The 15,180-nt window shown below is 41.4% G+C and overlaps 1 protein-coding gene across 1 annotated transcript in view; it reads right to left on the bottom strand.

The window, feature by feature from the left end:
* The window catches only part of LOC309474951 (uncharacterized protein), a gene marked incomplete at both ends in the record, with an annotated part of 355,810 nt that overhangs the window by 316,309 nt on the left and 24,321 nt on the right, over positions 1 to 15,180 (bottom strand). The window lies entirely within an intron of this gene.

Consider the following 15,180-nt stretch of genomic DNA (forward strand, 5'->3'; position numbering starts at 1 on the left):
ACAGCGTTTTACACTGTGTTCCCCATAGCGTAAGACTTACGCAGTACGAGAGAACCTCTCGTAAGAGAACGTACTCGGTTACTAACGTAACCTCGGTTCTCTCTAGAAGAGGGAATGAGGACTGCGTATCTTGCCGTGCCTGCACACGCTCTGGTTCGCTCCGGCGATAAAAAAACAGCTAAACCAGCCTCTCGATGCTATATTTATAGCCCAAAGCCACCCCCGTTCCGGCGGAACGCGAAGCGCCCCCATTGGAGCTGACTTCTATTAAGATAGGGCCATTGGATAGGGCCTTATCGATAGGCTGCTGCAGTTGCCGCAGGGCAGCCAATAGCCGCGCGAGCTGTCTCGCCTGTGTCTGCTTGCTGCCGCAACGCGTTTTACATTATTCCAAAATTAAGGATAATTTTTGGCTTCAGTATCTCGCGGAAAAGAGATTTCCCATAGCGTAAGACTTACGCAGTACTCGTTCCCTCTTCTAGAGAGAACCGAGGTTACGTTAGTAACCGAGTACGTTTTCTGCAAGCTACTGTTAGATTTCTCATTTAAAAAATGATTGAAATGAAAATGGCTTACCTCTACGTGTTTCCAGATTAGAAGGAAAATTATTTTAAGAAGAAATCGTACAGGGCAGAGGCAGGCAAAGAATTAAGGCACTTAAAAAATTAAGGACTTGTTCTTCTTTTCAACTAATGTTACTTCAAAAAAAATTGCGTAACTAAGGCCAATGGAGTTCTTTCATCATTTATTAAGACATTGGCTCTCAAAATGTTATACTGTTGCACTGATGTGATGTCATGTTGAACCTTATGTTCGCACTAAGTAGATACCGCCAAGGTGCTAACAGGGGCAAACAAAACAAGTTCAAAAGAAAACGCACGCTGTACTGTGATTGGTGGCTCGTTTGACCAGTTAAGTTTTTATCCACTCATAAATAAAAAAAGGAATGACTGATTTTGAAAATCTAGTAGAGTAAAAAGTAAGATATTTGACTTTGAAATGTAGTGGAGTTAAAGTAAAAGTCTCCCCAAATTGAAATACTTCAGGAAAGTACAGATACACAAAAAGCTACTTAAGTACAGTAACGAATTACATTTACTTCGTTACTGTCCACCACTGCACATCTGTCTCCTGTAACATCACGAAAATCAACAAACTTTTGCTGATCTTACATTTTCAAATGAATTCTGGCCCTGAATGAAAACTAATAGCAGAAGAGTGAAATATTGGATTAGATATCTGTATCTACTGGTGTGTTATTTAGTGCTGTGAGCTGTCAATCATATTTGACCTCTGACCTGTGACTCTTATTTGACTGTTGATGGATTCACTTTATTTCAGTGTAAAGATGTTTTGTGTGGAGTGGAAGATTGTGAGCTTCTTATTAGCAGGAGAGAAAATGAAGAAACGCTTCAGCCACAAACTACTGACACACACAGAGACGACAAACATCCAGCAGAAGCTGTTTATCCACCGACAGATCAAACCAGACACACTGATGTTTGTACTGATAAAATAAAAGGAAATACTTTTGCAGGGTTAATTTGACTCAAAAGCAACTATATCACATATATAATGTTTGCCTGTGTTGTTGCAACAAAATTCATGAATGAACATTAAAGGAGAACTCCGGGCAATTTTTAAGTTAATCTTGATCGTTATACCTTTGTGAGTAGGGGAGACCGGGGACAGTTGCAACACTTTTTGCATTTCTCTCAATTACTCAGAGACTATTTGGACTAGACCAACCAAATTTGTATATATTAAACTTGCATCTGTCTGCTAATTACCCATACCATTTAAAGATGATTATATATGACATATCGTTCACAGTATTTATTTGAATGGAAGAAGTCAGATGTTGCAACTGACCCCGACCCAGGGGACGGTTGCAACACAACCCAGGGACGGTTGCAACATGTTAAAAATACCTTAAATTTCTTTAATTAACTTAAGCTTTTTGTCTCAATGAGCAAAGAATTCTGAAAATATTAACTGTTTTAGGCCTACTATAATATTATAGTATTATTTATTTCAATAATATTATTGTAGCCTATTATTTATTTATTTAGTCATATTTATCAAATAACAGTTATTGAGTTTTGTTTGTTCATGTGTAGAACATAGGCCTACATAGATTCAGTGTGCAGGAGTTACAGATGCTATTCAATCTCTCCATATTTCAGTGTCAGACAGGAAGAATTTAACAATTTGTAATGCAACAAACTTTTATTAAACATGCAATTTATAACATGTTGCAACCGTCCCCGACCCTATCAGCCATGACAGAACATCATATTCCTGCTAGACACGCTGACATTGACACATGCTAACCATGTCACTTAGTAGTCAACACAACAACAATTCAAACTATGTAAGTTTTGATTAAATCATACAAAATTTCAGGACAGTATGACAAAAATATATCTCATGAAAAAATTTACTTTCATACCTCCAAAACAAGTTTTGTTCAATAAATACATCAGCAGATGTTGAATATGTCTACTGTCTTCTTGGTGGGTGGAGGGTCTAACTGTGCATGTGCAGTATGAGTGTCATCACTCTAGCTTGTTTCTGATTGGAGAAAAATGACATGTTGCAACCGTCCCCTGTTGCAACTGTCCCCGGTCTCCCCTACTGTCCATAGAAAAAAAAAAAAACGAACCAGATTGGTGCTTGCAACACGGAGCTGCTACAGCTAATGCCCAGAGCTCCCACTCAGCTAAAACGGCAGTTATGGGGGCATATACATAAAGAGTGTCTTTGTGCCTGTTAACAGACACAAAATGCAATTAAAATGTCTGTCCAACATGAACAGGGCCCTTACATGACAACAAGATGCGTTTAGCAAATTAGCCATTGTTTAAATTCACCTAAATAGTGTTTTAGACGGCTAGCTGTAGTCTCGCGCTGAAGTCCCGTGGAACTCAGTTGTAGCCGGAAAAGGGTAAATAGCAGTGTGCAGGTGGGAGGAGTGTAGTGTGTGAAGAGTGATGATCGGAGTTGCTCTGCCATTTTCGCCAAGAATATATATATCAGAGAAGCTTTGGAACATATTTTGCACCTTGAGATGGACAAGCACTGTTGCATTAGCATGATAAATTCGTTTTTTTTTTGTTGTTTTTTTGGTAAATTGATACTGTGAGTTTTTTTTATAACATAGGCTATGCTTTGTATACAGTGTTGTTATTGTACACTGTTTGTCATTTAACAGTATTTTGTTGTTGAAAAAAATAAATTAAAAAAAATTCTCTTAACTAAACCCTAAGGCCGGTGACACACTGGCTGCGTGGCGTGAGCGTTGCGTTTCTGTTTCGTGTCAGCTGCGTGGCGTTTTCCATGTCTTTGCACACCAGAAGCGTGTCTGACGCGGCGCTGCTGCTGCTAGGTTACATATGATAAGCCTCATTGGTGATATATTTGACATATGGGGAGAGAGTTGTGGAAAGCCTATACTTCATGTTAAACATAAATATATAGCAGCAAAGACAACGTCGGCAGTGTTGACGGCTAGAATATTTCGTTCTGTATTGACAGGTGCAGTATTTGAAAATCAATAATATTTTTTTAAATTGCATTTATATTTGCATTTATGTCAAACCCTAGACATTCAAACATCAAAATGACATTTATTAATATGTATTCGTGTCAAAATGTCATATAAACATCTTTTCCTATTCAATTTTGCTTGGAAACGCTTCCAAGACGCTTGCGTGTCGCGTGAAAAATAGGCGTCGGTTCTATTTCTAGCATGCACGCGTTTTCCGCGCGGCTCGAGCCGCGCCTGAGCCACACTGCCTGCGTGACACGCGCGTGCATGTCACGCAGGCAGTGTGCAAGCTCTAACCTGTTAACATGGGAGCCGAAATAAAAACGGACACGCCACGCAGCTGAGACGCTTACGCCACGCATCTAGTGTGTCACCGGCCTAAGTGTACTTCTTATATTCATAAGCCAAAAAATGTACCATGATAATAATAATAAACACATTTAAAACTCACCAACCAGACACCACAAACAGAGCAAAACTAACATTTTCTTCATCGGTTTACTGAAAGGCCACAATAGTAACTCTTAAAATGTCTGAAAAACTCAGATTGATCTGAAACACGACTGAACTGTGATATTTATCTGGTCGTGACCTCAGTCACAGTTTCCGTTCACACATCCATCTCCTTTAACATCATGAGAATCAACAAGCTTTTGCTGATCTTACATTTATGGGCCAGTATGAAAACTAAGAGTAAAATATTGGATTAGATATCTGTATACTGGTGTGTTATTTAGTGTTGTGAGCTGTCAATCATATTTGATCATGTTTACATGTTTTGTTAACAATTTTGCTCAATTCATCAAATATATCATGGACAGTTGACTCCTGGAGCTTTTCAAATTCTGTGTGGTTAGTTTGCAGCAGTGACAGAAATGAACTTTCCCATTATGGTCAAATAGATTTGTACCTTTTTTGGCCATTTTTGCATCTATAAAGGTATTTTATTTAAACTTTTATGTAAAATGTTTTACATGAAAACTAAACACACTGAATATACTGTGACAGAACGCCCTCTCCCGGAGAAGTCAGCTAGGGATGGAGGGTGCTGTGGAGGTGGCCGAGGCGATGCGCCACAAAACTTGACAGAAAAACATTTAGAATAGCACAGTCCATGTAGATTGAAGAAATTATAAAATCATAGTTCATAGTGCTGTCTAGAAACAGTGATGATGAAGGCAGTGGCGCAGATAGGATTTTTTAACTGGGGTGGGACCAAGCTGTCAGCAAATGATTTTAAACTCAATTCGTTATTTTGCGTAATTTGGGCTTTAACTAGTGCTCAAGTAGTTACTTTGCGTAATTTGGGCTAATGATTTGCACTAAAAAGCCATTGGGGGATTCTTATTTGAAATCATGGATAAACAACAATGAACAAAGGTAAACAAAGGCCTACCTGATCACCACTATGCATGATCAGACTGTTATTTGACTAGTATGCCAATCACCCACCAAAACTTCATGTCTTCAGCAAAGTATGTTTTATTTAAACATTTGCTTATCTCAGCATACAAAGTCTATCATTATGAACAAAAAGGCAAAGAACCTATGTGCAAAAAAAAATTAATAATAATAATAATAATAATAATAAAATAACAACATATTTTCTACTGTGGCTGCCCTCCTGCAGATCCTCACTTGACTGACTAGGGCCTGCCTTACTGTCATCAGAAATTGCCTGCAGGCCAGGAGGACAACATTTTAAATCTTATAATTTCAGTTAACCCTCTGTACCTCTATAGAATTTCACAACAATGTGAAATACAACGTATTCCTGAGAATTAATGGCTAAAACTACTATTTCAAATGTCTAAGAATAACTCAAAATTTTTAATTTAAGTGTTAATTACAAGTTTGTTGCAATTTATAGATTAGAAATATCTTTCAAATGATGTATGACATATTAAAGGTGCTCTAAGTGATGCCGGGAGTGTTGACATTCGAATTGTTGTCAAACAAAACAGAGGCTAGCTAGACCCTCCCTCCTCCTCATCCCGTCTCCTCCCTCCTCCCCTCCCTTCCGGCATAAAGGAAAGTCAAAGTAGTCACTAAAAACAAAGTAAAGTTTTACTGATACTTCATTCAATGTGTAATGTCACCAAGTTAGATAAATGCTTTTATATATTGCAGAACAGAATGCAGAAAAAGAGAAACATTGTCTTAAAATCGTTTCGCCACCTGAGGTTATAACTATAACGTTAGCTCCCATACAAGGACGCAATAATAGCAAGATAACGTTAGCTTTGCGTTTCCCAGTGAGCATAAACAACGGCGGCGGCTTAAACAAATTTAGTCAAAGTTGTCGATAGCCTATAAATGAACATTCAAATCCATAACAAACAGTGGGTGAAAACAATCATTCACACAAATTGTCGCCCTACTGTGAATTTGCTTGACCATTTACAATAGAGATTGATCGCTAGCTGCTAGAAACATATATGTTGTATTCACCAAAGCTAACGCTGACTGCATAGTTCTAGCTAATTACATCCTTGTGTTGGTTTGGCGAACATGAACGTCAATTTAGAAAGAAAAATGGATTTACCTGTTCTGCAAAAACAGAGCAACTGAATGTCGGATCGGAAGCCCTTCTGCCGGCGGAGTTCTCGCCACCTTTCGAGGGTTTTTCCGATGTAAATTCGGGACTTCGCGCGTCCCTTATCCTTGTTATTGCTCTTCTTTGCAATTTGTTCATCGGAACGTCGTCTCTTTATTCGTGTGTCGGCCATAATTCAAACTTCCCTCTTCATGCTTCTCTCTCCTCCACACACCCCCTTCATGTGCACGCGCACTAACCCCCAAACCACACCCCTCAAATACTTCTTGTCGGTGATTGGCTGGAGCACTGTTTGTTGTGTTTCGTGGTGCAGGTGAGCCCAGTTTGTTTTTGTTGCCGTTTGTGGAGCCTGTGGTGTCTACAGAGACCGCGTTTTTTTACAGTGTGTTCAGGGGACAGGCAGCTAGCGGATAGTGAGGAGATGTTTGCTGTATGTGACAAAAAATGTTTTGGCCTAAAAAACGCGTGACATCACTTAGAGCACCTTTAAGAAATGTTTTTCATAGTCCATAATTTAAGAATCTATATCCTCCGTTGCTCCGTACAATAAAAAAACATGATTTCCTGCTATAAGAGGATGTCAAAAGTTTATGTAGGCCTTTATTTGTTGTTTGCATAAACCTTGCACCACACAAATTTACTTATTATAATTATTTTTATAGTGGCTTACACGACAGTGAACATATCTCAGTCAATTTATACAGTACAATGGGTTAAATGATAAGATAAAACATTATTTCCTGACGACGATAAATTGTTTGATTTATCCAACCATTCTTTTTGTGTTCATTCATTATTTGCCTCTGTCCACTCACCTAAATGCATAGTTATGGTCTCCACATTTTGCTGTGTTTGCTAAGTGCAAAAGCCTTCTTGCCATTATATTCAGACTAGCTATTCCCCTTAACAAATCTAATCTGCCACACCTGGGAAAGTCAACAGGCATAGGATACTTACATTGTTTGTTTTTTGAAAAAACGAGGTGATTGTTTTTTGTCTCTTCATTGCCTTTATGTGGCATTTATACAGTCGATTTTTTTCAGTTCACAAAATCACAGACTCGGCTCATTCATAGATGGTATATGATCACTATGGTTACCGCTCCTACAGGCATGATTGAGGCAGCTACCAGCTCCTCATAGGACCCCGGCGTCACTCAGGAGTCGTAGCACACACACAGAGAGAGATTGTAAACGCTGGTTAATCCTCTGTTTTACCGATTTTTGTCGCCTTTCGTAGGGATAGTGAGGGCGGGGGACGGATCGGGTCACTATGAATCTGGAGGGGTCATGTCCCCCCCGTCCCTAGTGGCATCTGCGCCCCTGGATGAAGGTACCGGGTGGGATAGGGTGGAAGTTGAAACTTCCTTGAAGTCAAGTCAATTAATTCAGCCGATTCATTCAAAACAACCGACTGATTCAGGAACGAAGCAAGTGACTGCATTTAATAATGGGTCTTTGAATCATCTTTGACTCACCCAATTCGTTAAAAACTACAGATTCAAACAAAACACTGCTGTGTGTGTTTCTCAGAGACGTGTGACTGCTCTTCTGTGGATTTGTTTATAGCCTGTGTGATATAACTATATTCTTTGTGAAACAGAGCAAAAACATACAATATTGTGTCTAAGATGTAATATTGTGTCTAAGACTGTTAACTTTTTGTTTGTTGAACTTTTACATAAAATCAGTATCACATTTACAATCATGCTGATGTTCAGGAAAAACAGCACTCTTTCTCGTGTGATATTGCTTAACATGGTCTTACGACATAAGTGTAAAAAGATATGAAAAGTCATCCAGATTTTATCCTCATATCTTGATGTTTGGGGGAATTCACACTGCATTATAAGAGGCTACATCACGCAGTGAAAGCATGCACTCTTAAATTGCACAAGTAGGAGTTTATCATACTTAGAGAAAAAAACGTTCCACAAACATTCAGCAGAAGCTGTTTATCCACCCAACAGATCTAACCACATTTCTTTAAATATAAAACTAAGATGAAACCCATTGCAGCATCCATTTTGATCCTGAAACCAGTGAATAACATTTATAATGTTTGCCTGCATTGTTACAACAAAATTAATCAGCGAATAATAATGAGAAAACACAATAACCTATATAATTGTTAATTTAGAGAAATTTGCATTTGGTTACCAGAGAGATTTGGTGTTTGGAAAATTTGAACTAGAAATACTAAAGAGATCTCTTTTTTTTATTGCAGACTTTACCACACTTTGGTATTTTAGCGAATCTGAGTAAAATAACACTTTTGAAACTAACATCGATGTTCCTTATCGATACGGTTCAATCGTACTGTGTCGTACATTCTGCCATAGGAACGCTCCCCTGTGGCCATTCGGTGTTTCTAAAAGAGCTAATTTCATGCAGCGTTGTTGCAAATGCTGCACCACGAGTGTGGCACATGCAGGGCACCCCTGCACCCATTTGATGTGCACCTGTCTGGGGAAATCCCACACAGAAGCTGCGATCACTGAGACGAGCTGTTCTCACTGCAAGAGTATGAGTTTCACCTCTCTCCGCTTGCGGACCGCTTAATTTTTAGACAATGGTCCCGCCCCTAACGCTCTACTGTTCTCTTCCTCCCAGGAACCTCGGAGGAAGAAACAGCAGAGCCAGAGGACTGAGAGATCAGGCACGAGTGAGCTCACGTCGGCACAGTTCCTGTGTGCCTCATTCTCCCCAAGAGGATTCTCAGGTGCTCTACTACTGCGCAGTCAAGCGCCCCTCTTCTGGTACGAGCGGCCTGGTCTCGTTCAGGGGATCTGATCTCCCTGATGACAGCTTGTCATTGGCGGCTTCAGACACGGAGAACTGGTCGGGCTCGCTGGATAACCCCACCCCCCTGCCATCTAGAGATTCGAGTGACGCTAGAGCTGGAATGGGCGCCGAGTAAATCCGCCTCCTCTCAAAAGTAATCGAGGAGTACAGACTGGAGTGGTTTACCCCGGCGGAGCCCACATGCACGACAAGTCCGGAACGACCCTGCCGTGTTTAAAGAACTGCATAGCTAGACTGACTTGGCCCTGCAAGCCACTAAAATTACAGCTAGCTATGGCTAGCTTTGTGGTGTTGGAACGTCACTTATGGCTCAACCTAATGGAGATCGAGGACGCAGACAAGCCCTTTCTTAAGTGCCAAGGTCCCCGGTCTAAGATAAAGCTGGATCCTTCGCCTCAGAAGCCTTCCTGATCCTTCAGGAAAGAAGAGGAGTAAACTAAGTCTTGTCGTGGCCAGACCACTCCCTAAACAGCCTTGAGTTTGCCTTCCAAACCTCGTTCAGTTCAGGGTGTTGGAAGCAATGTGTTTTTTGCAAGCATTGGGGCCCTTTCAAGTTCACGCTCCCATGCAACTGACCGCTGTTATAGCAAACAAAATAAAAAACAAACATACTCAATAAGAGAGCAAATTACCCCTTCCAGTTATCTCGAGTGCCAGTTTTCTGCACAGCGGCCTGTCGCTCGAACCACTTCATTCCTTAGCCACTGTGCTGAGGCTTGGGAATCCATCTCTGGGGTGTCAAGTATAGTTTTGAACATAATCAAATGAGGTTACTCGCTGCAATTCGCTTGCAGGACTCCCCGCCTCAGGGGCGAGGTTTCCACATTTATAAGGAGCAATGTGGCTCACGTCCTCCCCACTGAAGTGATGAATTTACTGGGGAAAGGAGCTATAGAAGCTGTTCTTCCAGTGCACAGCGAGTTAGGCTTTTACAGCTGCTACTTCCTCGTGCCAAAGAAGGATGGCGGCCTCAGGCCCATCCTCGATCTCAGGCATCTGAACCACGCCTTTATGAAATGAGCGTTCAAGATGATAACATTGAAACAGATATGCTCGCAAGTGTGCCAAGGGGATTGGTTTTTCATATCCAGATAGCCCCCCATCACAGACCATTCTTGAGATTCATGTTCAAAGGGGTGGCTTATCACCCTACAGTCCCTCCATTCGGACTGTCTCTGGCTCCACGCACTTCCTCATCGGTTCCAATCTGATGTGGACCTGGGAAGGGTCTCGAGAAGGAAGGTGGTTTCAACAGATGCCCCCAAAAAGGGTATTGGGAGCTTTGTGCAAAGGCAGGCCCACTTCAGTCTCCTGGTCGAGCGCGTTGAAGTGCGCTGCACATCAACTTCCTGGAAATGCTGGCAGTCTTTCTGGCCCTCAGAACCTTCCTGCCAGACCTGAGAGGACACCATGTCTTAGTCCGCTCGGACAACATGGCAGTGGTGTCCTACATAAACCACCAAGGTGGACTCAGATCGAGGCCTCTGTAAAGCTATCCAGATGCCTATTATGGGCACGACTCAACCTCTGTTTGCTGAGAGCGGCTCACGTGCCGGGCAGACTGGAGCAAAAGGAATGATCTGGCACCCCCAACCAGAGTTGTGGGCCCTTCACCTCTGGCCTCTCGACGGGAGCTTATGGTCCTCTCCGCGAGGGTCCTAAACACTATTTCTGTGACTAGAGCCCTGTCCAATAGATGCCTCTACACCCTTACGTGGTCTGATTTCTCCGGCTGGTGCGCCGCCCGGATTGAAGACCTGACATCCTGTGACATTTCACTGGTACTGTCTTTCCTTCAAGAGCTCCTCAACAAGAGTCGCACCCCTTCCACTCAGCCAAACTGTTGCCCCTTTCTCTAAAAACCGCCCTCCTGCCAGCCCTATCATTGGTCAAGCAAATGGGCGACTTGCAAACACTCTCTGTGAGTGCTTCTTGCCTTGAGTTTGGGCCTAATGATGGCAAAGTCATCTTCAAACCAAGACATGGTTAACCCTCTGAGGTCTGAGGGGTTTTTGGGGTCCTTGAGATGTTCTGACATGCCCTGACATTTGTGCTTTTTTCAGTTGCTTATAAACATATTAATGGCAAAGGTATAATTACACTCTATTTAGCACAAACAGGGCTACCATAATATGTGAGCAACATGCATGTACATGTTTGTATTTTTGAGAGAATAATGTTTATGCATGGTTATTGAAAAAACTAAAAACTAAAGTTTCTGAAATAAGGCCACAAAACACATACTAAATACGTGTCAATAAGACTTTTGACTAATTGATGTCTTTGCCTAGAGTTTTTTCTTCAAAATGATGTGAAAATCATCCTGCCCTTATCATTCACATAACACAATACATTGATTTAAATCTTGTAAAACACTTTTTGTTTGTAAAGGCAATATGCGCAAGGGGCGTCAACCATTCAACAGCATCATGCATATGTAGTGGTTCACACCTCAGGAGACAATGGGGCCCGCATACTTAATGAGCCATTCATTCAGGTGTGTCACCTATAGCCACAAGAAAGAATGCAAGAGCAATATATATACAGTATATATATATATATATATATATATATATATATATATATATATATTCTACCAAATTGGTTCACAGTTGGAAGCATGTCAATTTTTTTTTTTTTTTTTACAAATTTTGCTTGCAAATTGTATAATATCCAAGGAAAACATGTCTATTAATTGTGCAGTTAATTCTCATACTGTATTTTCAGTTTTGGAATATGTATCCTCTCCCCAAATTTGTCAATAATAAAACACAATAAAAATTATTTAAAGAAAATGCTTATATTTACCTTTTAAAATTTGTTTACATCTACCTTGTAAACATATATTTTTTTATTAAAAAGGTTACAATTACAACAACAATTGAAGTGTAATCTTTCTTTGTAAAAACTAAAGTATACATTTTATCATACATATTTCAAACTTCGAATATAGCCTACATTGACAAAACATACTATATTTAACATATTAGCAAAAATTGGCAAACAAAAGCTTATTTGAGGTGGCAGATATTTTACAGTAAAAATGTGTAATCTATCCAAAACTAATCAACGAAATGTTGTCTTTCATATGTCTGTAACATAAGTCTTTCGTTTTTATTATAAGGAATATAAATGTTAATTTGCAGTTTAATACGTTGCTTATACAAATACATTTTATTTCAACATATTTCAATCGATTTTACTCAGTATAGCAAAATAGTTTGCTAAAAGCAGATCATTTATTCACACACAGAAACGCAATTCAAATTTAAACCGTCTTTTTGCGAGAAACACAGAAACGCGATTTACTTGAGAATGAAAAAAAAAACTTACTACATTATTCCATCCGTTGCTCCTCGAAATACCAGCACTTCTGAGGTAAGTTTTCCATTATTATTATTCCTCACAGCGCTGCGAGACAGTGTAGACAAGTACACTTATCTGAATAAACTTGATGTGTTTTCTCGAGCTGATATGTGGGCGTTCACAGTTTGTATGGGATCGTCTCAGTCATTTGCGTTTGAATAGCGCGCGCTCTCCGTGGGCGTGGCCGATTATAACGTAATGAGATGAGATGAGCTCGACTGGAATCGCTCTCTTTTAATACAGATTTCACAAGATGAGAATATTTGTTTTTTATATAAATTACTTCATTTAAAAGAAGAGAATTCAAGCTTCATGCCTGTGTGTCTGTATGCCTGTTTGACTGAGTATTCGCTGAGTTATTGTTAATTTTCGGACGCGTTTCAGAATGGACTTCACTGGCAGAGAGAAGGCAGAACTCGCTTCGTGTTTATTTTTCTTTATTTGGCAAAAAGCACAACACTTTGTTTTTATTGTGAGTATACACAAAAATAATACACATTTAACAGAATCGATTGATGTATGAAACTCCTATGGAAAATCAAAGTCAACAGAGTATTTATGAGTTTCTTTTACATTGATAAAAAAAAAGCGAGCTGGTATCGCCGGCGATACCGTAGACCTCAGGGGGTTAAGTACCTAAGGTGCTCTCTACTCCATTCAGATAACAGGTCTTTACTCTCTCTGCTCTTTCCCCCTCTGAGGGCAAGCATTTACTCTGCCCCGTTCGGGCCAGTTCAGGCAGTCGGAGCATCTCTTCATGTGCTTCCGAAAGACGCACCAAAGGACATCCGGTCACGAAGCAAAGACTTACCCACTGGACAGTGGATGCAATTGCACTAGCTTATGCTTTGATGGGCCTATAGCGCCCCATCAGAATAAAAGCACACTCCACCAGAGGCTCATCCTGGGCATGGTCCAGCGGAGTGTCTATTGTCAACATCTGTGCGGCGGCCGACTGGTCCTTGCTGTCCACCTTCGCCAGATTTTATAACATGTACGTCCCTGCTCTCCTATCTGTGTAGCTGGGCTTTGACCTCTACATCAGCTTAACCCACCAGATTCCTTCCTTGTGGTTCCGGCATATGGTCTGAGTCTCTTAATGTTGGGTGATTACCTCGCCCTACCTAGCTTTGGTGCCCTCTGGGCCTTTATTCAAGCGTCCTGGGCCAAGGCCTTTGAACTACTGCCGTTACACAATTATAAGCAGAGCAATTGGACTGGATCTAGTGACGCATTATGAGTGAACCATATAGATAGTACGCTCAGTCGGTTACTAACGTAACCTCAGTTCCAAAATCAAAGTCAACAGAGTATTTATGAGTTTCTTTTACATTGATAAAAAAAAAGCGAGCTGGTATCGCCGGCGATACCGTAGACCTCAGGGGGTTAAGTACCTAAGGTGCTCTCTACTCCATTCAGATAACAGGTCTTTACTCTCTCTGCTCTTTCCCCCTCTGAGGGCAAGCATTTACTCTGCCCCGTTCGGGCCAGTTCAGGCAGTCGGAGCATCTCTTCATGTGCTTCCGAAAGACGCACCAAAGGACATCCGGTCACGAAGCAAAGACTTACCCACTGGACAGTGGATGCAATTGCACTAGCTTATGCTTTGATGGGCCTATAGCGCCCCATCAGAATAAAAGCACACTCCACCAGAGGCTCATCCTGGGCATGGTCCAGCGGAGTGTCTATTGTCAACATCTGTGCGGCGGCCGACTGGTCCTTGCTGTCCACCTTCGCCAGATTTTATAACATGTACGTCCCTGCTCTCCTATCTGTGTAGCTGGGCTTTGACCTCTACATCAGCTTAACCCACCAGATTCCTTCCTTGTGGTTCCGGCATATGGTCTGAGTCTCTTAATGTTGGGTGATTACCTCGCCCTACCTAGCTTTGGTGCCCTCTGGGCCTTTATTCAAGCGTCCTGGGCCAAGGCCTTTGAACTACTGCCGTTACACAATTATAAGCAGAGCAATTGGACTGGATCTAGTGACGCATTATGAGTGAACCATATAGATAGTACGCTCAGTCGGTTACTAACGTAACCTCAGTTCCAAAATCAAAGTCAACAGAGTATTTATGAGTTTCTTTTACATTGATAAAAAAAAAGCGAGCTGGTATCGCCGGCGATACCGTAGACCTCAGGGGGTTAAGTACCTAAGGTGCTCTCTACTCCATTCAGATAACAGGTCTTTACTCTCTCTGCTCTTTCCCCCTCTGAGGGCAAGCATTTACTCTGCCCCGTTCGGGCCAGTTCAGGCAGTCGGAGCATCTCTTCATGTGCTTCCGAAAGACGCACCAAAGGACATCCGGTCACGAAGCAAAGACTTACCCACTGGACAGTGGATGCAATTGCACTAGCTTATGCTTTGATGGGCCTATAGCGCCCCATCAGAATAAAAGCACACTCCACCAGAGGCTCATCCTGGGCATGGTCCAGCGGAGTGTCTATTGTCAACATCTGTGCAGCGGCCGACTGGTCCTTGCTGTCCACCTTCGCCAGATTTTATAACATGTACGTCCCTGCTCTCCTATCTGTGTAGCTGGGCTTTGACCTCTACATCAGCTTAACCCACCAGATTCCTTCCTTGTGGTTCCGGCATATGGTCTGAGTCTCTTAATGTTGGGTGATTACCTCGCCCTACCTAGCTTTGGTGCCCTCTGGGCCTTTATTCAAGCGTCCTGGGCCAAGGCCTTTGAACTACTGCCGTTACACAATTATAAGCAGAGCAATTGGACTGGATCTAGTGACGCATTATGAGTGAACCATATAGATAGTACGCTCAGTCGGTTACTAACGTAACCTCAGTTCCGAGATAACAGGAATGCACACAATACAGCACACTGATTGCTTACATAAAATTACTATTCCTCCAAGGGGCGCTTGACATAATAAATGTAAGAAAAC

Source organism: Leuciscus leuciscus (genome assembly GCF_965113295.1).
Source record: "Leuciscus leuciscus genome assembly, chromosome: 15".
NCBI classification, from domain to species: Eukaryota; Metazoa; Chordata; class Actinopteri; order Cypriniformes; family Leuciscidae; genus Leuciscus; species Leuciscus leuciscus.